The following is a 27,130-nucleotide window of genomic DNA, read 5'->3' as shown; positions in this document are numbered from 1 at the left end:
GCAAAAGACAACGAGAGGTAGGTAGGTGCCGTAGGTTGGTAGGTAGGTAGGTAGGTAGGGAGAGAGAGAGAGAGTAGATAGGTGACACTCAAAGGTGGGAGTTAAAGGAATTGGTGTCATTACTATTAACATCACAAATGTCAAGATGTCAGAGTCAGACCCAGACCCAGTCAGAAGGAATCCATTAATACAAGACATGCCAACCATTTCAATATTAAGTGTGCATTAACCCCCTTGCCATAAACTGAGTAAAACCGTCTGGTGGTGATCACAGGTCGTATTTATAAACAGTCTTGAGGATAACCACTGTATGAGATTATTACATACGAGCCTAGGAAGCGACGATGAGTGTTATGTTTTACTTGGTGTGTGTGTGTGTGTGTGTGTGTGTGTGTGTGTGTGTGTGTGTGTGTGTGTGTGTGTGTGTGTGTGTGTATGAACAAATAACTTGAGCACTTTTTATCCGATATAAGGCAAACTTGGTGGATTAGTTGGCGGTAAACCAAGGGGTTGATCTGTTGTTTTAGAGAACAATGGGTTAAAGATCATGGTCACAATGCTAGCTCAATTTTAAGCCTAACAAAGTCTACGTAAACAATTTTTATCCAGATCCGAGCATACTTAGTGGAAGGGTTAAGGGTAAAGCAAGAGTGGACGGCATCGATTTTGAGAAGTCAGTAAAGGGTTAAGGTTACAGGACAAGATCAAAATTGTATCCGCGTGTGTGTCTGTGTGTGAACAAAGTAAACCTAAACAGTTTTTACCTGATTTGGATCAAACTTGGTGGAAGAGTTGAGGATCACCTAAGAGGTTGACTTTTTTTTTTTTTTTTTTTTTTTTTTACAGTAGGTCACAAGTCCATGTCACATGGCAAGGTCACCTTAAAATATGAAACGGTTTTATCTGATTTAGACCAAAAGTTTTGTATGGCTTCAAGGCAGGGATAAAGGGATTCGATTTTACGAACCATCAGTCGAAGGTCAGGTTACAGGGAAAGGTCAGAGTTCAAGTTCACAGAGATGGACCAGTTTGATTTTTATTTGAGCTGGTTCAAATTAGGTGGAAGGGTTTTGAGGGTCAGACGAGGATTAAGTAATTCGATTTAGAGGGCAATAGGTGAAAGATGAAGGTCACAGGGCAAAGTTAAATGTCCTGCCCTTAGACCAGTTGGTGAGGCAGGTGTTTATACCTTCGTCAGTACATACAGGTACCAAAACATACTTCATAACCAAGACTGACTCAGTGGTAAAGTGAAAATTATGTGATTTAATACAGTAATTACCTTTAACATGTATTTACATCTATGGAGGCTGTTTTATTATATTCCTGCTGCATCTACACATTTTCTGTTCAGCTTAGCAGATCCTTATGGCACTGGAAAGGTCAGATCTCTCTTTCATTAACCCTTTCCTTAAAACAGCTCTCCACCAAATTGAATAAATCGCATGCTGGCTGGAAGAACAACGGAAAAAGACACCATCGTACTGAATGGGTTTGGCAGTCTCTCTCTCTCTCTCTCTCTCTCTCTCCTTTTCTCTCTCGTCCCATCAGATGACATACCGTAGTTTACATTTACATCGTCACCACCAAACACTAATGTTCAGCATAACCTCTTCAGCTCGGTGACTCCTTTCAACTAATTTCTATTTCCTCAAGACGATTTTATTCAGCTTAGGGGAGACTGAACTGATGGGTTAGATATGCATTACCGGTATATAGTGTATGCTTCATTAACCCCTTCAGTACGAGTGATCCTTATAAAATTGAACAACATGAAATTACCAGGAAACTGCTATAGGTCCTACAGGGTGGTCCGTAAATAGCGCTACACTAGAAACTCACCTGGTGGAATCGTGTGCGTTGCGAGGACGGCTCAGTCTGCTGGTGTGGGCGTGGGTGTGGCAGTAGGAGTAGAAAATGGATAAAAGATGCAAGACAGGCATTGACAACGTTGACTGAACCGTCCATGCAAAACACGCGAAATCGCCCGGCAGAATGAAAGGCAGCGTTATGTATGGACACCCTGTATAGTGCGTCATGGTACTGAAGTGGTTAAGATAAATCTCTCGTTATGTAGAGGATAGGGAAGTAGTTGAGGGACGATTGTATAACCAGGCCGTTGAGCCTCCTAGTTATATTGGTGTCACCACATGAAGGCGTCCCTCTGTAGCACCACTCACCACTTGTACGCGACTGAAGGCTACCCAAGACAGTTGTTGTTGTTGTTGTTGTTGTTGTTAACCCTAGTCTGTCTGGCTGAGCATACCCATCAGCCGCAGGCAAGCGACCGTCCCTGCAGGGCCGTCCTGTGCAGTAAACCAATTTTCCCGTGCGGCACACAGCGCCTCGTCACAGCGAGGCGCGAGGAAGAGTATGGAGGTTTCGTTCCTGGATGGACGCCGCATTTGCGTCTCCTTCCAGTTAATAGGGGCACCATAGTAGGCTCCACATCCCCCCGTCATCTGGGAATATGGTTACCACTCAACGTTGTAAATGGTTTTCTGGGTTACACAAAACTATTTGGTTTGTCACTGATGTTGAGTCACCTTAAAGGAGAGTAATAAAAGGTGACAGGAAGGATGGGAGAAAGTGGATGAGTGGAGGGCAAACACTGAAGCAAATGATAAAAGTTAAGGAAGAAGTATGAAGCGCTACATCAAGTGAGTGAATGATGGTCGCCCCCACCTACCACCGAAGACAGTGTAAACCAAGTATTGATTATAACACTACGAGACATTGTAAGAACAGTGATGGATTACCTTTGTGAATTAGGAATAAGATCAGATGTTTATCCTTCACTTTCCAAAGGTTACCAGAGACAGGGGGGTTGTGAGGGTGATGACCAGTCTGTGAGGTGACATTCTACACAGATTACAATGTCACCTGCTCCTCCTACCCTGTCATTACCGACTTTACCAATACTTACACCATTACCACCATTACCACCATCAGTTTTTTTAATCCTTGATACCCTCAGAGTACTGCTCAAGAGAAAAGAACCAGTCAACATCGTACCCAGAGAAGTGGGCCTCATACTCATTCACTTATTAAGCCACTGGAATCCTGAGTTTAAATCATAGCCATTTGAAACTCTTTCGATGATTAGTAGATTTCTTTTGTATTTTATAATAAATTAATTCGTAATACTGATTATTGTAGTAATGTATAGTTGTAAGTAATTTAAGTCGACCCAGTTCAATAAAATCGCCTGACGTCAGCTGGAAGACACTACAGTTTTTGGCCTTCAGAGGGTTAATGGTCACCCTTGGTCTTCTGTGACCCACCAAGATGAATAAAATCGTCTGGCATTACCTGGAATGTAATAATAGAGTTGTCTTTACCATGAGAGGATTATAATTTATATATGTAGTGATTTGTAGCTGTTGTAATGTATCAGGTGTAATGTGGGTGTAGACAGGCGAAGATTGTGTGTTATGTTGGAGACGAGGAAGCCATCGTTAAATGATCATGTATTAAGTACAGACGGTTAGGCCAAACAAAACCTTACACTGTTTTACCGAGGTGTTGGCAGGCATCCTAACACCTCTAACTTACATATTAATAGATATTATAATATTTTCATCTTTGTTATAGTTCTTTCCCTAAACTTGGCCCAGATTTTCTTCCTTTTGAAGCTTAGTTGATGTAGCCCCCCCCCCAAAAAAAAAAAAAAAAAAAAGTGTACTGCGGTTCTGTATCCTTCCCAAAGCACTTCTTGGTGACTAGCATCACATTCTAGTGTAAAGCTATAGGTACAAATCAACATTCATGATGGAGAGATGGCATTTTAGGTGAAGTTAGAGTGCAGTGAGTATAGTAAGGCTTCTTCCTTGTTTTCCCTCCCGTCCCCCACCCCCTCCAAACCTCTCTTTCTCTCTCTCTCTCTCTCTCTCTCTCTCTGTCACACACACACACACACACACACACACACACACACACACACACACACACACACACACACACACACACACACACACACACACACACACACCAAGATATGTTACAAATTTTTCCTTTCCTGCTTCTCGTCGTCTCCCTCTTTTTATGTGGCTGCAATCAAGAGACCGCCGACAGTCAGTTGTTTTGTGGCGTATGAGAGAGAGAGGGGGGGGAGGGAGGTAGGGAGCAGAGGTTTTTGTTGAGAAAGGGGGGTAGGAGGCAAGGAGGAGAGCTTTTTATTACCGGCATACAGTAGTTGTGTGTGTGTGTGTTATTATAGTGCCATGTATATGTGGTATCTGTAGTATAAATTGCATTCATGGTATACCATATGTAGGCCTATGTATTTAAGTATTTATGTATATGTATGTATTATGTGAGTATGTACCATATGTCTGTATTATGCCAATATGTATGTAATCTATGTATGTATGAGAGAGAGAGAGAGAGAGAGAGAGAGAGAGAGAGAGAGAGAGAGAGAGAGAGAGATTAACCAGGTGGGATGAGTACGTTGGTTATATATTTCTGACGCCACCTTTAATTTACATATATATCTGCAAAGCCTCTTCCCTCATCCTTGCATCTGCACAGCCTCCAACTTCAAAGTACCTCACACAAGAGAAAGAAAACCCACAAGACGGCGTAAGAACAAGAGCAAGACAACGACCACGATGGAGAAGTGGAAGAGGAGAAGGAAAAACACAGAATAAGGGAAAAAGGCCGATGTGATGATGATGATGATGGTGATGATGATAATAATTAATAATAATAATAATAATAATAATAACATTGATGATTTGGTAATAACAGTACGGTACCTGATAATATTAATGGTCATAATAACAGTGTAATAGTAGAAGTAGAAATAGAAGAAGTGGACCAGTGAGACTAAGTCAAGGGAAAATTAAACCCAACAAGTGTTGGTAAATACACAGTATGGTATATACAAGTGTTGCCGGTACTGCACCAACCTAACACCTGCTGTAACAAACCATTCACTGCCATGATGGACTGATTAATTATTACTCTGGCGGTGGTAGCCAAGTGGTGCTGGCTACGATACTGCCCACCCAGTACCACCTGGGTTGGGATATTGGTGCGGGCAGGTGGCGCCACCACACTCAGGTGTGCATCCATCCTTTGTGGGTTGATAGGTAAATGTGTACCTGGGATAGCACGGGGGGGGGGGTGTAATTGTGGTAACGTGGATGATGCAGTAGCCTTGTATCCCAGGGTATTGAGTGAATATCCCGTCACAGGCTCAAAGGCCTAAAGTACGGAAATGAACGCCGGGATTAAGATCCTCATATTATCTGCAAGTCAAGGGTGAGAGCAGTGGAAATGAGTTATTTAAGAGGAGCCTGTGGAGTCACATGGAGAGAGGCTGACGAATGAGGATATAAAGGAGCATTGTGGTGTTGATGTGGATGTGATAGGAAGCGTTATGAGGAACACACTGAGGTGGTTTGGCCATGTGGAGAGGATGGAGGGTGAAAGACTGACGAAGAGAGTGTATGTGAGTGAGGTGGAGGGGGGAAGAGGGAGGGGGAGGCCGAGGATGAGATGGAGGGATGGGGTGGAGAGGTATATGAGAGAGGGGGGTGTGAGTTGGGAGCAGGGCAGTGAAATGGCGGGGGACAAGGCGACTTGGAGGCGATTTGTTTGTGGCCACCCCAAACGGGATTGAGGCGTCTGGCAATAGATAGATAGATAGATAGATATTATCTGCTGCCATCTTATCCTTTACCTCCAGACGATTTTATCCATGTAAGAAATGGCGTTAGGTACTGACAGGGTTAATAGTATTTTACATTCAGACGATTTTATCCAGGTAATGAATGGCGTTAGGTACTGACAGGGTTATAGGAATATTTTAGCATCTTTTGTGCCATGGCGCCTTGTGTGCTGCCTCCACGCCATTTTGTTCAGTGCAAGAATTACACCCTCACAGTGATTCGTGTTTCTTGTGATCGTACAACAGTTTAGGCCCCACTTGTACCCTCATCACACCCTCTCCTTACCCATTCCACCCTCTTCCTTTCCCCTTCCTTTCCCTTCCCTCTCTGAATCCCTGCTAATCCCTCCCCACTCCATTCTCTGTGGCTACTTGCTTTTAATCCCCCCTTTCTTCCTACGCATCTCCCCCCCTCTCATCCCTTCCCTTCACACGCCCCTCTCTTCCCTTCCCCCTCCGCCTCCTCATCTTTCATTGTCCCTTCCCCCCTTCTTCCCCATCCTTTCTCTTCCATTCTCTTAATTTTCTCACCCACTCTCTTAATCATCCTCCTTTCCCCTCCCCATCCCTCTACTCTTCACCCCTCCGTTTTCTCCCCTCATTCCCTCCTCCAATCTTCCTTACCGTAACCCACCTTCCTCTTCATTTCCTCATCCTCTCCACCATCCTACACCCCCCACCCCTCACTTCATTTCCCCCATGCCTCCCTCCTGCTTCCAACCCTCCCTCTCCGCCATCTTGCTCCTTCCTCCTCGTTTTGGCAATCATTCCCTCCCACATGTGGAAATTTTGTTTAAGAAATTTCCTTTTCGTATTCTTTGTCCTCTCCCCCTTCCCCCTCCCTTCCTCCCTCCTCTCTCCTTCCCATTTCCCCATTTACCTCACCCCATCACATACACCTTCCTCCTTTTCTCCCCAACCTCTACCCCTCTAACGTTTCTCGTCTCCTCACCCATTCTCCTCCCTCACTCTCCTCCCCCTACCTTCCTCCTTTCTTTCCCTCCCTCCCTTTGCCCATTCGGTGGCACGCTCTTCCTCCGTACTCCTTAACCGCCTCCCCTTCTCCTACCTTTCCCTTTCATTTACCCATTCTCTCCCCCTCCCCTCACCCATTCGATTCTTACAAGCGTCCTCCCCCTTCTCTTCCCCCATCTTCCCAGATCTTCCTCTTTTTCTTCCCCCTCATTCTTCCTCCTCCTTTTCCTCACCCATTCTTTCCTCTTCTGCTTCTGTTTCCCCCTGAGTCCCATTCCCTCTCCCTGTCCTCCCTCTCACACCCCTCCCTTCCTTCTCACCCCTTTTCACCTTCCCTTCTCCCCTACCCCCGCACTCCATCCTTACATTTAAATAAGTCAATTACCCTGTTCCTTTGACCGGCAGCTCTGTTGATTTAACTTACTCCGCGTTCTCATACACTTCATGTACGGCTCTGTCCTTGTGTGTGTGTGTGTGTGTGTGTGTGTGTGTGTGTGGACATAAACGTACAGGATGTGAACATATATTAACACATGAGGACACACTACCAGCACCCATTATTGATCTTATGGTCTCGTCTTTTCTCATATTTAATTACAACTGCTGCCAGACGATTGTGTTTAATTGAGAGTGAGCGTCAAGAACCTAGGAGAGTTAATACTTGTGCCAACTCTGTGACTCCTGGTAATTCATGTACCTGGAAGACTAACGCGGTAGTGGGTCGGCCGTCGCTAGCAGGGTTTGGCATAAATACAGACGGGATAGATCGAAATATAAACAAATGGATACAAACTGACTGTGTTACAGCCAGAAGAAAAGGAAGGTTAAAAGATAAAGAGAGAGAGAGAGAGAGAGAGAGAGAGAGAGGACAGAGAGAGAATTCTACAGTAGGTGTGGTAGTGGTGTCATAAAGACTTTGTAGTTCCTTGTAGAGAAGTGTATTTTAGACTTCTGGTCGAGCGGCTTTTATATCTTGTAGTAGTTTCCCCACCAGATGTCATGTAGTGACGGGAGAGGTAAAGAATAGTATGGGACTATTTTTATTTGTCTTGGAAATATTAAACAGGTATAATAGTATAAGTCCTGGGTAGCTACCTCCCTGTCTCGCTATCTCTCTCTCTCTCTCTGTTCTAAGGCTAATCTCCGTCTCGACCTCTCTCTAGGGTCGCTTGTCTCCTTCTGTCTAGCCTGTTCGGTGGCTAATCTCCGTCTGAGCTCTCTTTCCTAAATTCTGGTATATCAGGGGTGTGTCACATGTGTTCCTCGTGGGTGGACTAGATCTTTCTCACGAGAGGACTGCTGACAGCTAACTGCATCATCTCCTTACTGGCCGCTGTCGTCAGCTTTCCTCAGTGTAAGCATGTTTAGCGCTGCTAGATTCTCGCAGACACAACACCTTCTCATCATTTGACTTCCTGCTTCTATCTGTCTCTCTATCTATCTATTTATCTATCTATCTAGTATGATTTGCAATTATAATATGGAGACCTACCACATTGCTCTGCCGCGCAAAAATGGCGTACCATCGACATTTAATAGTTATAACATATTAATACATACTACATACACATTATAATGAACTTATAAGCTAATTAAGTGAAATACATAATATTGTAAAGTAACATAATTGTATGAATATTGTATACATATATTATTCATAGTAAATAGTGATTATTCAGTAATATTACATTTAAACAAGTTGTATACATATTTGAATAAATGCAATGATTGTTGTATAACACTTTGTAAGACGTGCATGTACAACAGACGTACGCATATAATTGTGCAATGGTAATACTGCTAGGTTATACATTACATATTTGAGTTATCACTTTAGTAATGTCTAATATTTCACCTAACTTGTATGATGATACTGGTAATATAGAATTGTGCTATAATTGTATGACTTATAATATTGTACTAACATTGTGGTACTACATAATTGTAACATTTTATGAATTGTTACCAAATATTGTGTTAATGCATAATTGTGTTGGCCTTATAATTGTAGTTACATAAAAGTTACATCTTGTTAATGCAACTGTTTTGTCGTTACATAATTGTTACATATCGTTTGTAGGTACATAATTGTTGTTAAAGTTACATAAAAGTTACATCTTGTTAATGCAACTGTTACATAATTGGCAAAGTGTAACATAATGCAATCGTTTGTCGTTACATAATTGTTACATATCGTTTGTAGGTACATAATTGTAGTTAAAGTTACATAAAAGTTACATCTTGTTAATGCAACTGTCACATAAATTGGTACATATTGTTTGTAGTTACATAATTACACCCACGAGGAACACATGTGACACACCCCTGATATACCTCTCTCTAGGGTCGCTTGTCTCCTTCTGTCTAGCCTGTTCGGTGGCTAATCTCCGTCTGAGCTCTCTTTCCTAAATTCTGGTATATCAGGGGTGTGTCACATGTGTTCCTCGTGGGTGGACTAGATCTTTCTCACGAGAGGACTGCTGACAGCTAACTGCATCATCTCCTTACTGGCCGCTGTCGTCAGCTTTCCTCAGTGTAAGCATGTTTAGCGCTGCTAGATTCTCGCAGACACAACACCTTCTCATCATTTGACTTCCTGCTTCTATCTGTCTCTCTATCTATCTATTTATCTATCTATCTAGTATGATTTGCAATTATAATATGGAGACCTACCACATTGGTGTCTTTAAGGGAAGAGAAGGAGAGAGAGAGAAATACACACATCATGATACAGGTAACAGAATCATCGTCACCATTCGGACCTCCTTTCCCACCCTAGGGCAGGGTGAGGAAACAAAGAAATATATATATGTAAAAAAAAAAAAAAAAAACGAGAATTAAAGAAAAGCAGGTGGATGAAATCTGTATGTGGTGGAGACGAGAGAGTGAGGGACAGGATGAGAGTACAAGACAGGTAGATAGATACATGCAAATATGAGTATAAAATACGAACAGAAATGTAAAGAAATGAGAAAATCAAAATGATTTAAAATGGATTAATCTCGGTGTGGTGGTGGTGTGAGTGAGAGATGTAGATTGATAGATGGTGATGTCTGAAGGCCAGACTGAGATAAGGAGAGACAGATACAGAAATGAAAAAGAAGGTATCAGATATAAAATAAAGAAGCCAAGTGTTGGAATCTAGGCGTAGTGTTGGTGCTGGGTGTCGGAGCAGGAATTACTGTTAAGAGTGGCAGCGAGGTGAACACATTAATATGCATGCCGTGGAGGCGGCGGCGGACACAGGCGTGGATTCCTTATCTCCCCTGCACACACAATACCGCAGCCCTTTCCTTGTAATTTACACCACACTTGTGAGTCAGGGTCCTTTCCTTGCCAAATATACCTTTCTTTTATGTCCTTGTGTCTAGCGCTGATGTCTTTCATGGTATTCTTGCTGTGCTCACACGATTTTATAAAGCTCGGGTGAAACTTTTCTAACTCAGGGGGTTATATAAAACCTTCTTCAAACCTCTGTATTAATACGATACTTTCTTACGCTGAGTAAAATGTTTTGGTTACAGCAAGAATAAAACCTTCTTCAACCCCTGTATGAATAAAATACTTTCCTACGCTGAGTAAAATGTTTTGGTTACAACAAGAATACAGTAAGTCACTGTATTGACGGGTTGATCTATAGTTGGTTGGTTTTCCCCTGATAAAGATCCCCAACCCCTTTTTATCCCAGCTGATGGCCAGGTGGAGTCAGGCTGGAGGATAAATTTGACTGGTAACCCTGAAGGCTCGTTGCTGCCTCGTAAGTAAGGCTCATCAAATTTCGCGCCACAACAACTTACTATTCAAGTCGTGGCAGTGGCTCAGATCCATCAGCTGAAAACAAACCGGGTATAGTAATTGATGCTTCTGTGAGGTAAAGACATTTTTTGTATGCCAGGGGAGGTAGTAGGGGGTCTGGACCAGGCTGTGATTCCTGCACACACAGTCGCACAGCCCTTTCCTCTATTTTCTCGTCTTGATTTATCCCTCACCCTGTGATTCATGCCTCATATACTGACTCCTGCTCCTATATATTCTTGTACTTCATACCAGTGCTTATACGGGGTGTCCCGGGACTTCACGCACTAATTGCAGGAGGTGATTCTACAGCTAATGTTGAATACATAGTGCTGTATTAACACGGGTCCAGTTCTGGACCGTTACGGAGCTACAGTTACTGCTGGCCTTGTGGGTGATAGTGGTCACCCTCATAATTCACCCATAGCATCATCAGTAACTGTGGTAACCAGACGGTTGAGAATTGGACCCATGTTTATGTAGCATTTATTAACCAACATCAACGCTACAATTAATTCCTGAAGCTAGTAAAGTCCCGAGATTCTCTCTCTCTCTCTCTCTCTCTCTCTCTCCCTCTCTAGGCCGGACCACCTCGTAGGGACCGTAAGGTCTGTGTGGTCTGTGTATGTAACTCTCTCTCTCTCTCTCTCTCATGTAGGTGCACCGACTCTGGCTGTTTTGCGTGGAGTCCTTCAAGGTGAGGCCAGTGTCATGTCACTGCAAGGAATTTAGTGGAGGCTGTGTGTGACATAAGGACATTGTTAAGTGTGATATATTAGGTGCGTACATTTGCTATACTTGCTGCTGGTGATGTGCCAAGTGCTGAATTTGACAGCAGCAGTTGTCAGAGAGCAAAGTCTTATGAATAATATATATTTGCTAATTAAACAGATAATATGGTCATAAAAGATGCATAATGGAGGATGACGGAAGGAAGGAATAATGAAGAAGTAGCACCAAGCCAAAATATGGTTATATGGCATTAAATCTGGCGTTGAAGTGGTCTTGGCGTGAAGATGGTCTAAGGGGGAGCGGGTTACTGTCAACGGGAAGTCCATAAACTATTCATGTCATGAAGCCAAATGTCTAACCTGATAGGAGTAGAGGGATAATATAGGTCGGAAGAAACACGGAAACATCAAGAAGAGAGGTAGGACAGAAGGGAAGAGGATAATAAGAAGAGAAATGTGGGAGAGAAAATTATTCACTCACGAGCGGCAACACTTCCACACCCAGTCGGTGGCCTTGATCTCAGGGGTGGTGTGGAAATGATGTCAGATTTACAATATATACAATATTATGTAAAAGAAAATATCCAAAATGTCTCTTGCAATAAAAGAGAGAGAGGGAGAGAGGCAGGCAGGAGAGGGGCAACGTTGAATGAATTGTCGGCATGACGGGGGGTGGTGGTGGTGGAGGCATTGTCAGGCTGAGAGAGAGATGAAGGAAGAGGAAAGAGAATGAATGAATGAAAATCAGTCATGGTACTGCAATAACGGGTCATCTGTTGCCGTATACAAAAAATGATAAATATCACTAAATATAACAAAACCAAATTAACAAATGAAAGCACAATTATAAACAACTTATAAAAGAATCAAAAGTACTCAGGGTGGCTCACATCTCCCGCCAGGGGAGAGAGAGAGAGAGAGAGAGAGAGATAACGGTATAGAAAACGTGGCACACTGTACACAGGTGCGGGCCACACCACAGGCGCAAATTTACACGAATCCTACTATAGTGCAGTATATTATTCAGTTAAAAATTATATTTAGCTCATGTGAGTACTCATCTAAGCAGTAAACCTCATAGCAAGCTGAATCCCACTGACTGTTGGCCATTGGACTCACAAACGGGTGACATGTTAGCTGTTTTCTGCCGTGTGACATTGGCTTAACTCACCTTACATCTCAGTCTTACTTCATCTGGCCCTGTACTCTTCTATCCTGTGTAATCCTACCGTCCTTCCTCTTCCTTTTCCTTTCTGCCTCTCGTCATTCCTCCTCTCCTTGCCGTCCATTCCATTCCTTCCCTTTTTCCCTTCTTCGTGCGGGAATCAGTTTTGTCTCGTTTCATTGCCAGTATATTTTGCACACCGCATTCCAGTTACAGGAATATAGGACTAACTGATATCGTTACGTGGTCAGTAAATACATCAATACAAAATCAGTTGTATCAAGGTCCAACGTATCATCTTCCTTCTTAAATAGGGTCACCTTAGAGTATAGTTCATTCACTTTATCGAGGCGAAGATTTTCGTTCATTTGCTGCCTGTTTCCCGTTGCGATGTGGTATAATAACATCATTTTCCTGCCACCTCTTTGTGACCAACACCGTCTTCTGGTGTTAATCTCTTCTTATAGCTCGGAATTCAAGATGGAGAGCAGGCAGTTTGAAAGTGAATAAATTTTAGTTGTACGGTATATATATCTATATTAGATCAGTTTCTCGATTTAATTCAGAAAATGGTTACCGAATTATGTATGAATATACATGTGTATGTATTATAATTATGTTTTATAAAGCTATAGTTATTATATATGTTGCTAACTATTTTCCAAGATCATAAGATTTGAATTATACAGGTCATAAAAAAAATTATGAAAGCAATAAATTAATAAATGAAAAAAAAAATTTAATAATGATTCTCTTGAAGTTAGGAAAACTGTCTCGTATTGCAGGAGTTGTGTACCGGTGTATATAAGCCAGCAGTTATGACAGTGTCTCCTGAGCTGAATATAATCGTGTGAAGTGAACAAGAATGAAATATAAACATTGATTGGCTTAGGAGACGCCCTGCCGTAGTGAATGAGTAGTGAGGAAAATGTTTGGGTGATGGATTTTAGTCTTTTTATCTGGCTGAGCACACACACACACACACACACACACACACACACACACACACACACACACACACACCTCTAGCACTTCTTTCAAACCCGACATGCACTTTTCTCCTCCTCAGCTGCTCATTATGATTTAAGCCTCTTTCCCCACCTGCTGTGTGTGTGTGTGTGTGTGTGTGTGTGTGAGAGAGAGAGAGAGAGAGAGAGAGAGAGAGAGAGAGAGAGAGAGAGAGAGAGAGAGAGTTTAGTTTAGGCTGATAAACACGATTTAAAAAATGTATAAATATCCACCTACGTCTCTCTGTCTACCTACCTGAATACCAACCTGCTTTCCTACCTACCTACTTACCCAGCATCCTGTCTCCTTACCTTCCTGGTTCCCTACCGATCTGTCTACCCCCTACCTACCCACCTTCATACCTCTGTACCTACCTTCCTGCATGCCTACCTCCTTATGTAAGCTATGCATTGTTACCTACCTGCCTGCCTACCTACCTTTGCATATATGATTGGGATTGCAACAGAACTATAGTCCACCTTCCATCCATCCATCCATCCTGCGCACTCTCTTATCCATCCATCCATCCATCCTGCGCACTCTCTTATCCATCCATCCACCCACCCACCTACCTACCAACCTACTTACCTTTTGTTTTCTTTTTTTCCCGACTCTGGGCATATCTACCCACCCATCCATCTACCTTCCTACCCTCAGATGTAGCAGTAGTAATTACAACCCCAGTCTCATCTGACCGTGAACTCGGTGGGCTGCTGGCTGAAACGTTTCCCGCATTTCATCATCTCATTTTCCGCGGGCTGAGAAGGAAGACGAGACCAACACACTATGTACATAAAAAGAAAAGATAAAAAAAAAAATGAAAATAATAACTGCAGTGAGAAATAGCATCATAGAAAACGTAAGGCTCCTACAGGGGTGGCGAAGGAAGAGGAGGCCGCCTAAGGAGAAGAGGAGTGTCCGTGAAGGAGAGAAGAACAGCAGTGAGGTGTGGAAGGGCGCGGTGGAGGAGCCAGTGGTGCAGCCCCCACGCCCATCCCGCCTTCCTCCTCCGCCACCTTCTTCCCCTCCTCCAGGTGCTCAGTCTTCACCGTCATCGCGTCATCGTGGCAGGAGGACAAGGGCGGCATGGACCTGGCGGCGATGGCAGTGGATGCAGTGAAAATGTTGCAGGAAATGGGTCCAGTGAGAGCATTTCTTTTCTTGGGTGCGTTGGCTGAAGTGGTTTTACTGGGTGCATTGGCTGCATTTATTGCATTGGATGCACTGGGTTCACTGGGTGCACTGGGGGATTGGATTTATTGCAGGGATTGGTTGCACTGGAAATTGGCTGCACCTGCATCATGATCTGCTGCCACTTCTTTCCTTTCTGCTGAGCACCACCAGCGCCGTCGTCCACATCTCCCCTGAAGCCTCCGTCTGCACCTCCGCCGACGCCGCCAGCCACGCCTTGGCCCAGGCCTCAGCTGCAATAACAAAGAACATGGAAGATGAGGAGACTGAGGTATGGAAGAAAAATATATAACGAAGAAAAATCAGAATTAAATGTATAAAGGAGACTCAAGACTGTAATTAAAGACGAGAGTTGGCTGGCTAATAGCCAAGAAGTAGACTGATGATGAGAGAAAGAACCAATAACCTGAAACTAAATTGGAAAAACAGATTTCAAGGAAAGGAAGAAGCATGTCCATGTTGTGGTGACGAAAAAGAAACACAGGAGCATTTCCTGCTGCATCGTAGTGCATCAATGAAATTAGAATATACTGTATTATGACATCGTACTACAGCCTTATCAAGTGGACACTGAGAAACTCATAGCAGACATAACTTCTGGGGAACTACAAGAAGTGCATTAAATCAAGAAAAACCTATAACAAGAGGCAGTGGCAAAGGAGAAAGAAAATAATAAAAGAGCGTTGACACAACAGTGAAGAAGAGAAACAATGGGTGTCGTAGCAAAGACTATTCCAAAACATTTACTGGACTGGACTAGACCTGATGAATATCAAGGAATTTGGTGTGTACGGGCAGGTCCACTGCCTGCATCGCTGTGAGCGTGTGAAGGCACCCCATTCCTTTGGTGGCTAATGTCACAATGAATTGCTAGTAAAATATAGAGTCTTGTACTGTTCATAATCATACACACAAGTCTTTTGTGGTACATATTCTTACACATACAGTTTTCCACGGTATACGGTATAGTCTTACACATACAGTTTTCTGCGGTACATAGTCTTACACATACACCCTTCTACTGTACATACTCGTAGTCTTACTCGTATACCTACAGTCTTATACTGTACATAGTCTTACACATACAGTCTTATACGGTACATAGCTTACATATAGGGTCTTATACTGTACTTAGTCTTACACATACGGTCTTATGCTGTACATATAGTCTTGCATATACAGTCTTATATTGTACATAGTCTTACACATACAGTACAATCTTTAACCTTTAGTCAGGCATTGCTGTCTTTACTTCTTTATTATTCCTGTACCTGTTTCCTCGTTTTTTTCTGTTATTCCTTCTCTTTCGTTTTTAATTTTCTCTTGTGCCCTATCCTTCTCTCTTTCTCAATTACCCCCCTCATTTCCAACGTAGCGTCTTCTCTTTCTCTTTTTTATCGTTCTCTTTCTGTTATTGTCTCCAAATTCCCTTTCTTTCTCGCCCATGTCTTCTCTGTTTCCCGTTATTCATCAGGTTCGGTTATCTTTCTCGTTTCTTTCCCCTTTTTCGTTTCATCCCCTTTCTTTCTCCGGCGTCCGTTCCTTTCATTTCTCTAAATCTCTCATTTATTTCTCTGTCTTTCCCCATCTTTCCTCCCTTTCTTTTCTGTATTTATCTGTGTTGTTTCTTCCTCCTCCTCCTTTTTGGTCTCATCATATTCTCTCAAATTCTCCCTTCTCTTTCTCTTTCACATATTTCTCATTTCTTGGGTCAGTTGGCCATCTCGGACAAACAAATAATGTAATTATAACAACACATTTTTCTGGTGGTTTTGTTGTGAATCGATGGAATTAACCTTCAACCCTGTGGTCAATCCACCGTTTTCGAGTTATGCCCCTCCTTCCCCTGGCGATAACGGGGCACCGGTGGGGCATCCGGGGTTTGGCCTGGGGCAGCGCGGCGTAAAGGCTTTGGCCCACCGCGCTTTCTAGTGGCTGGCATTACCACTGAAAAGCGGCGCCACTATGTTGTGGAGGACGTATACCCCCGCCACCCCACGCGTATACATATGCAGTATATAACAGGATAGAGAGAGAGAGAGAGAGAGAGCATCTTCACAATCGACACGTTTTTTCTCCTGCATCATCTGCTTGCTGTGATTTAAGCCGCTTTCCCTATTTGGCCTGGGAATGAGAGAGAGAATGTTCACGAGGTGGAATAAGTGTGGGAGAGTGTTACAGATTTTGGCGATACTAAATGGTCTTCCTGATAGGAGACAGACAGACACAGATAGATAGATAGATGCTTGTAGATAGTTAGGTAGGCAGATAGAGAGACAAATAGGTAGACATAAATAATGATGGTAGTTTTCGTAGTAAGGAAGTGTTAATAACAGCCAGAATTACGTTTTCCTGTTGAGAATTCTGCCAAGGTGTATACAATCGTGTGATGGTGACAGGAATAAGGTAAAATAAGACGTGTGTGTAGTAAAGGCTGAAACAACTCTTAGCTTGACCTAGTAGCCCGCCGTAATGACGTGGTTAATTAGCCCAGTATAATAACGAAGTGCTTTATTGTATCCGGTAAGCTGTTCATTTTAGTTTGGGGATGATCTCTCGCAGTAGTAGTAGTGGTAGTAAGTACTTGCTTAGCCTTGGTTGTGTGGCCAAGCAGACCCGTCGACCACACGTAAGCAGCTGGTTCTGTGAAGTCGTCGTTTAAGTACAGTACAGTACATTCACCGTGTAGGGATCCGGCGCACCCTTGTTCAGACAAGCCTCACTTGGGTCGGACTAGGTCCCTTCCCACGGCGAGATGCAGGGAAGTATGTGGTGATTTGGTTTCCGGGTGGACGCTGCAGGTGCTTGGCTGCACCCAGGGTACACAGTGGCACCACGTGTAGGCTCCTGGTCAGCGGCACCTGTGGTAGTAATGGCATTAACCTTTTTACTGTGGCAGGTGTTCACTTAGCTGAATATAATGGTGTGTACGTGTGTAGCCAGAATAAAATAAGGTATAGCCGGTTTGTTTTCACTGGATGGAACTGGGTCACTCGTACAATTGGAATACTTCAGTCGTGGTGGCGTGAAATTCGTCGCACCTTAATTATGAGGCAGGTATGAGTCTTCTTGGTTAGGAGTCCAATTTATCCTCCAGTGTGACTACACCTGACCAGCAGCTGAGGTCAAAATGCTGTGGTATTTTTGTCCAGTGAATACAAAGCTACTATAGAAGCTTTGTATTCACTGGTAACGTGGCCTTCTGACCCTCTTGTAATAAACACGTGTACACCAATAGCTCAGCACTTCACTTCACTGACCACCTTATATTTGGTTGCAGCTGTTGCCAGAATATTTTGTTCAGTAGGCGACTGATTATGCCTTTACGGTTTTAATCCCTTCAGTCCGATGGCGTGTTATATATTACATTGTTGTTGCCGTGACACCACTGTATTGGACTTAGTAAATGTGTCTTGTACTGAAGACATTAATTACATTGGTGTTGCCTTGACACCATTGTACTGGACTTAGTGAATGTGTCTTGTACTGGAGGGGTTAATGATGGGGGTCTGTAGCGCCTCCAGTTCGGAAAATTTTTCCTAAGATAAATAAAATAGACTAAGAGTAACATTAATAAAAGAAATTAGGTCATCATAGTGAAGGGGTTACTAGGCTGCCATTTGTATTGTATTCCTGCCACAACTAAACTATCGGTATTATATTTTATAGTACTCTAGGGATGACCTTCCCTTGTGAAGGCTTGAGTGGCCAGACGTGTCATTGATGTTTTAGCTGCTGGCACACGTTTGACTCAACTTTTCACACACACATACCATCTGGACGGGTTATGTAGCCTTAACCGTCTTGTGCACGCGTTTTGTCTTGCATTATATTACAGCCAACGCCATAGGATTTAATTCAGCTGAGGGTGGGAATAGGAGCCTGGCCGTGTTATTACTGGTATCAATAACCCTCTCCTGGTTGGGATAACTCTGTTGTCTTATTTCAGTTTATGCCTTACCATGTTATTTCTCTGAGGGTGAGTCATAGCAGCCTGAGAGTGTTGTCACCAGTGCGGGGCTGACTTCAGCTGAATAAAATCGTATAGAAACAACAGGAATATACTAAAATAAGAGGTGATCAAGGTAAAGTCTTCAACAACTGGCAGCGTGTCTGTGTCCCCTTCTCCTGTCAACGCCAAATATAAATTGTCTGAAAGTCGTGCCGTCCTGAGGTGAACTACACTGTCTTAGGGGGAGTCACCAACACACATGTCATACAACTCTTTTATTTATTATTTAAGCGCCTTTGTCTCATCGCGTGGGGATCCGAAAGGTGACACATGCACGCACACATAAATACAGACACGAAGCCCCTTCACCAGCTACAGATATACGTATTGTACACACCATCAGTGCACACATCTGCACACATAATCTACATACAGTCTGTATATACACATCTCAACTTTTTAAAGTCTCTTAGGAAGCTGGAGGCCAGAAGAGTGACGTACACGCGCACAAATAGGTGTAGACACGAGAGTACCATCTGCAGACACACCTACATATCATCTACAGACACACCCTACACAAAAAGTACTCACATCCTCAGTCTCTTTTTTTCACATTCCAACTTACGGTATTTCACATCGTTTGGGGAGCAAAAATGTGACACATACACACATACATAAATACTGACACGAAACACCGTCTGCAAACACATACACAGCAGTGGGTTGGGGTTGCATGGTTTGAGGTGGCTTTGTTAAGGTGAGGTTATGTGAGGTTAAGGTGGGGTGGGGTTGGGTATGAAGCACTGTGGGGTTCTGTTGCAAGCACAGACTCAGAATTTTACCTCGCTGGCGACTGGCCCAACCTGAGTCTTTTGGGTGCCAGCAGTGGTGGGAGTGGGGTTGTGTGAGGTTCAGTTGGGGTTATTTGGGGTTGTTTAGGGTTAAGTCATGCCTGAGTGGTGTTGGCTTGGATTTGACTCTGTGGTTTGAGGTGGTGAGAGGTATGGAGTGTGGAAAAGGGTAAGGTTGTGGTGATGCTGTTGGGTTGGTATGAGGTTGTGTGGGGTTGAAATGGTGTTGTGATGGCAGTGTAAGGCTATGTGAGGTTGTAATAGTGGTATAGAAATGAGGGAAAGGAAAAGGTTGAGGTGCCCTTTTTGGGTTGAGGTGAGGTTATGAGGGGTTGAGATGGGGCTGTGGTGGGGCTGTGTAAAGCTATTTAAGGTTGTGATAGGGTTAAGGTGGGTTTGTTGGGTTGAGATGGGGTTGTGGCAGGACAGTGTGAGGCTGTGTGAGGTTGTGGTAGGGTTGTTTGGCGTTGGACTGAATTGGGACTGCGTGGTCTGAGGTGGGAAGAGGTAGGAAAAGGTGACATAATAATAATAATAATAATAATAAACACAAAAAATAATAGTGAACCCAGTCCGCAGTATTGTTACTCATTGTCAGTCGTTCACGGCAGGGGCATGGTTCCTGTGGGCCAGCGTCAGTGCAGCTTTAAGGCCAAAACTTTAGGTGTTTTATGCTGCCATTTACAGCGGGATGAATTGATATTATGTGCAAACTTTCTCTCATTGATTAGTGCTGAGTAATCGGAAAATAGATACAATGTATTTTTTTTTTTTTTTACTCCGACAGTAAACAGTGAGAGTTTGATATTAGCCTGTAACTTACCGTAGGGAAATAATCAGTAACCGGTACTTTGAAATTCTGTTACTGGTGTGTTGTGGTGATGTTACTGTCTGCAGAATACAGATTATATACAGTGCTGCATTTCATATCCAATTGGTTATTGTCCAGTCAGAAGCAAGCAAGTAAGCAACAGAAGCATAGGGTTATTGAGGTAGGCTGTTAGTACAGTTGTTTAAGGCGATGTTAACCAGTGGCATTGTGGTGGCAATAAATCCCAGCCATTCCTGGAGTGTAACCCTAATGGGACACATCCACTTGGAGCGTCTCAACCCACTAGACATCAGGCGACAATTTAATTATACGGTTACCACCCAGCTTAGTGAATGGTTTCCTAGACTGCAGCAAACCATTTGATTTGTCACTCAGTGTAGGGTTACGCGTAGGTAGCACTATATGAAGTGAGTGGATAACGGACGCCCAAACATACCACGCCCATCATCGATCGGAGAGCTGTACCGCCAAAAAAGCTCGTGCTAAAAGAAAGCCCCCTGGATGAATATGTAATCCAGAGGAAAAATAACAAAAGCATTATTACAGAAACTGATGATATAACCAGGGTTGATATGACTGACAGTTGACTGAAGTCGTATGGTGTTAACAGGAATAGATGGTGAGTGGTTCCCATTATAAGAGTGGCAGGCAGGATATACGGAGTCCACCAAGCGTACATCATTGACCCTCCCTGCATCATTTGTGTGTGTGTGTGTGTGTGTGTGTGTGTGTGTGTGTGTGTGTGTGTGTGTCAGTAAAAAAAAAAAATCTCCACTCTGAACACGCGTCTTTGGCAGCACCTAGAGATCTAGGCGTAATTATTCAGCATGAGGACGTCTTTCTCATGCACTGTATTTTTGCTGCCAGTAAATTATTTTATTGAGTTTCGGACAAACTGTTAGTACTGGAGGGGTTACGTGTAGCGGAAGTTAATCCCATCACTACCAGGGTTCTTTAAGCAGAATAAGGTCGTCAGGAAACGTCAGGAAATTGTGAAAATGAAATAGAAAGACGTCGTAGTGAAGCGATTTAACTTCTTCAGTCCGAGAACACTATTTTATTTTATTTTGATTCCACCACACGAATTTTATTTGGCAAATGCAGTAAAGGGGTTAATGAGAGCTGAATGTAACTCAGGTTTTAAAATCTCCCCTAAGCAGAGAAAAATCGTCATCCAACAGCAAGAGCGAAATGTAAAAGACGATTTTCAGCCTAATTAATCCTTTCACTACGAGGACGGCTTTTTGCTTTATTCTTGCTGCCTTCAGTACCTGACGTCATTTAATAATTTATTCCTGATGTGTCCACACGATTTATTCAGCCGAAGAAACAAATTTTGTACTGAACACGTTAATGAAGAGTGTTATAATCTATCCAGATGGTGGCTGAGCAACCTCATCCGGAATTGGTATGAATAATATAAGAAAAGACGGCTTAGTACTTAAAAATAAATTATTCCCCTTCCACACGCTGCACCTGGCAACACGTGGAGATGCCAGCATAATTAAGTAGGTCTACCTGTCCCTCTACAACCCACCTTATTTTTGTCCTGGTTATAATGAAATTACCACCTTCACCATGCCAGCCCCTTAACCACCACCTGTATGTATCTTTATGTCTGTTTGTCTGTCTGTTTATATGTCTGTCCTTGTATGTGTTTGCCTCTTCCTTTATCTATCTAAAGTCTCTCTCTCTCTCTCTCTCCCTCTCTCTCTCTCTCTCCACACACACACACACACACACACACACACACACACACACACACACACACACACACACACACACACACACACAGGGTGGGTGTAATAGTAAATAGGTGATGTGAGTGAATGTGTTAAGATGTTTGCTCCTTGACACCCCGGCAACAAGGCTGGTAATGCCTGATGTGTTATAATTGGTGTGGTGGTGGAGGTGCACCAGCAGGTGAGGCTGGTATATAGTACACTGACCCTCCACCCACACCCACTCCTTCACCTTCTGTTTCTTAACAAACTTGTCCTACCACCTCCGTCCCTCTCGCTGCTCCTCTCCCTCCCGTCCTCCTTCTTTCCTTCCCCTCCTCTTCCTCTTTCCCTATCCCCCTCCTTCTCTCACTCTTCCTCCTCCTCTCCTTCTCTCCATCCCTCCTCATCCTCTTCTCCCCTAGCACTCTCCTCTTCCTCTTCTCTTCTCCCACTCTCCTCTTCATCTTCTCTTCCTCCTTCCCTCCTCTTCGTCTCTTCCTTCCTCTTCTCTCCATTCTTCCCACTTCCTTTCCTTCCACCTTTTTATTTCCTCTCCCCTTCCCCTTCCTTCCTTTTCGCTCCCTCCTCGCTGCATCCCATCCTCCTGTCCTCATCTCTTCACTTCCTCTCTCGTTCCCTCCCTCCCCCCCTTTCCTTTCTCCCACCATTAATTCCACCACACTCCCCTCCATCTCCTGCTTCTCCCCACCTCTGTCCTTCAATCTTCCAAACTCCTTTTACTACTGCCTCCTCTCCCAATCGTCTCTTTCTTCCAGTCCATCCCCCTCCCCTCTCTCTCTCTCATAAACCATTGTGGGTACAGATGGCAACGTGGTGCCTGGGGCGATTGGCGTTTCACTTTTGTTTACGTTTTCATTTCAACAAAACAATGGCGGGGGAAACTATTTCAACTGTGGCAAGGCACTCAGTTCCAGTTTTATGCATTTTTGTTGCTTTATCCGCAGACGAAATTATTCAGCTCAAGAGAGACTTTTTGAACTGCAAGGGGTAGATTATAACCTTTAATAACTGTCTGTTTATCTGTATGTCTGTCTGTCTGTATTTACTGTATGTATGAATGTATATGTATGTATGTATGTAATATTACGGAAAAGTGTTAGATGGAACTACACCAAATTTTGTGAACCATCTAGAAAATAAATGATTAAATTTTGGCCGAGATAGATCAAAGGTTAGAGTAATGAAAAACAAGGAAGGTTAATTGGTGCTGCTTGGCAGCCCCCGTACTGGCGTGTAGTGTACACAGATCAAATTTTGGTCAGACAAATACTGATATACAGGGTGTTCCGTAAATTGCGCTACACTAGAAACTCACCTGGCGGTATTTTATGCATTGTGGGGACGGCTTAGTCTGCTGGTGTGGGCGTGGGTGTGGCCGTTGGAGTAGGAAATGAATAAACGATTCAGTAAATGAATAAACGAGCCATCCCCGCAGCACAGGATAAATCGGCTGACGGAATGTGAGTAGCGTTATGTATGGACCAGCCTGATGGTAGCGTATAGCACTGGCCTGTATGTGCTGAGTGGTGTGGCTGGAGGATGGACGGTGGTGTGGCTGGAGGATGGACGGTGGTGTGGCTGGAGGATGGACGGTGAACACAGCTATAGTAGCCGCAGCGAGAAATGAACGCTGTGGTGGGGCAGCCGGGATGACCTGGGATTCCCCCACTGTAGCCATATCTACATGTCACCGACCATAGAGGTAGGATGTCACCGACCATCGGCCACCGCTGCAGCCCCGCTCCATGATCCTTACCCTGTGTCTCTGGCTTTCTCTTTCTCTCTCGGTTTCTATATAAACTGGTGTATTTCCGAAACTAATTATGAAATTATTATGACTTTTGTTCCACGCCACCTTTGAGGTAAAAATCAAGGAGAGTTTTCTGTATAAAGGTTTCCCCCCCCTCCTAAATGTGGGATATGAGCGGGGGAGTGCGGCCTTGCCGATACCTCCGCCTGACCTATAATTATACACTGGCCAGAACTGACCTGCCCTCAGACAAGGGGGGGGAAACCTTTATACAGAAAACTCTCCTTGATTTTTACCTCAAAGGTGGTGTGGAACAAAAGTCATAATAATTTCATAATTAGTTTCGGAAATACAGCAGTTTATATAGAAACCGAGAGAGAAAGAGAAAGCCAGAGACACAGGGTAAGGATCATGGAGCGGGGCTGCAGCGGTGGCCGATGGTCGGTGACATCCTACCTCTATGGTCGGTGACATGTAGATATGGCTTCAGTGGGGGAATCCCAGGTCATCCCGGCTGCCCCACCACAGCGTTCATTTCTCGCTGCGGCTACTATAGGGAGGCCAGTGTTTGTTGAAGCAGTGACGTCACAACTGAGAGAGAGAGAGAGAGAGAGCGTCAGCTGGCGGACGAGACAACCCGCAGTACACCTGCTTGTTACTGACACTGTGTCCCTCAGTACGGTGATTTGTTTTCCATGTCTTCCGCTGCTTTCACCTTTAGAATAAACCTGACGTGGCGAGCGAAGAAGAAGGCTTAGAGTTTATGCCCATCTACTGCACGAGGTTCATTGAAGAAGACAGTGTGTATTTGCTCAAGTTCCCCCTTTCCCTTAACGACCCCACAATATACCCAGTTTGTTTTCACCTAACGGAACTGGGCAACTATCACAGCTGGAATACTAAGTTGTACCGTAGTTGCATGAAACTCAGTGTCTTAGCTGTGAAGTAGGAATAAACCTCCTTGGTTATTAGTCAAATTTACCTACCCATCTGACTACGCTTAGCCATCAGCTAAACGTAAAATGGGTGAGGGATCTTTGTCAGGTTAGAACAAAGGCACATTAGTCTGTGTCAACCCATTTCCCTCTATGCCATCGCTTGTACAATAAGCTTGGGCTGCGTAGAATGTTCCTTAAGACCCAACAATTCTCCCACAAACCACACACCTTCACATGTTGCCACTTGGGCACAATTACCCTCCATATCTCCATACTCTTCCTACACGCCACACACCTTCACATGTCATGACTTGGGCACAAATACCCTTTCCATATTTTCATACTCTTGCTACACGCCGCGCACCTTTACACATTAATTTAACGGATACTGTTCCATGCAGTGTAGTGAACTGTTTTCTGTTTCCCTCTGTATTCTGAGTAAACTTACATAGAAGGATTGGGTGTTACGCCTGTAGTCACACCTTCAGTACCAGAGGACTGCCCTAGATGAGACCAGAATTTTGTTTGTGACCAAAATGCGAATATAATAAGATTAACCCACTCACTGCGATGGCGTATTGTATTTATTAGTATTTCTACCACCAGACGATTTTATTCAGTTTGGTGGAGTCTTCGAACTGAGAGAGTAAAGTATGATCTTCATTTATCCTTTTGTTATGAAAAGTTTGTCGGTGGTTGAGTGTCAGCGTCTGGTGGTTGCAAGAATTAAAACATGAAATAGGTCATCGGGCTGAAGACGTTAATATGGTACAGTAGAAAAGGTCCAAAGCAGAGATTATGTATTAATGTATGTATGGCCTATTTGACTGGCTTATCTAAAAATACTGTACACCCCCCTGCTTGTGTGTTACCATTTCCTCTTTGTGGAGGTTGCCCACATCATTTGTAAAAGGGAAAATTAAGGGAATGGCGAGGATGACGATGACGTTTGAGAAGCGTTAGTCGAAGAATACATAAAGGATATTACAATACTGTAGTATTAGACGAAATAACGTTACTTGTGCTGCGGTTTGAGCCAGATTAAGACGTGTGTGTGCGTGTGGGTTCGTGCCTGTTTGGGTGCGTGCGTGTTTGAGTGCATATGTGTATGTATGTTTGCATGCTTGTTACCTCTCAAGAGACAGATGAGAGAACTGTTTTTCTGGCCTATATCCTAGTTTTGTGCTTTCCTATTTGTGGCATTGGAGACTATAAGAATGAGGTGGAGGGATGGTGTGAAGGATATGTTGATTCATAGATGTGTGGGGAAGTAGCCTATTCACAAATGACATCATCCCCTTCAGCCCGAGAACGTAAAAACAATAGTTTTATTCCTGCTTCTGCTAGAGGATTTTTGCTGAGATTTTGAGAGACTTCGAGTTGGAGAGATTGGATATACCTTCCTGTAACATTCTTTACTGTTAGAGGTCCTTACCTAACTTGATTTAAATCCTTTGGCAGTAATCTGAGTTAAGCAATATATATATATATATATATATATATATATATATATATATATCGTAGGAGTGAAAGGATTAACCAGTTCTTGCCGTAAAACATAGCTGTATAGCAGTAACCTCGTGTTAGAATATTTTTTTCTTACTCAGTTTCATTAATCTGGTTGTAAAGTGTTTGGATCCTGGTATGAGTGAAAATATCATTGTTTAAAAAAATCATAAAAATATTTTACGTTCAAGAAAGTTTTATGAGGCTACTTCCGCTTTCCAGCAAGCTGACATAAAAAAACTAATGTAAATAATGTTAATTCAGCTTAGCCCTTTATGATACTTGATAACTGCAAAGGGGAATTAGTGGTGATGGTGATGGTGACTACAGTAACAATCATCTTGTGTTCTTTGGCATAAAAATGCATTTCCGTTTGTATGATATTACATCTTACCTAGCTTACTTCTCTTGCCTGGATTAGAAGGGCGGGAACAACCTTCTTCTTTGTTGTCGTTGTCTTCATCAGGTAGTCCAGGCACACTCCTAAACATGAGCTGACCAAAAGGAGCCAGTTATGTATATCCTTGTGTGATCTCATTCAAGCAAGACAGCATTGATGATGATGAATAAGTATGAAGTAATGATGACGATGATGAATAGGGTTGTAATATTGATGGTGATAATCATATTAAGACCACAGATTAAGCTCTCATTTTTTCCCAGATTCATAACGGTAATGATGATGGTGATGGTGATGATGATGATGGTGATGGTGATACAGAAACATCACTAACACAGTTTTGTTTCTTTCCCTGGACGGTAAAGATAAAGATGATGATGGTGTTAATGGTAATGACGATATGACGATGATCACGTTGATAATGATACTGACGTTAAAACAACTTTGTTATATTTCTCATTCATCTTCTCTAGTTCATCCAATCATGTTCTCACTCATCAGTTAACATTGTAATGAAGAACATGACCTTGCACATCTCATTAGGCTATCACCAACTAACCTTCTTCAGCCCGAGAGAGAGAGAGAGAGAGAGAGAGAGAGAGAGAGAGAGAGAGTTG

This window comes from Coenobita brevimanus, chromosome 107, assembly GCF_032717465.1.
Source record: "Coenobita brevimanus isolate Jiangsu-jjx chromosome 107, ASM3271746v2, whole genome shotgun sequence".
Lineage (NCBI taxonomy): Eukaryota > Metazoa > Arthropoda > Malacostraca > Decapoda > Coenobitidae > Coenobita > Coenobita brevimanus.
This window is presented reverse-complemented; position numbering follows the sequence as displayed.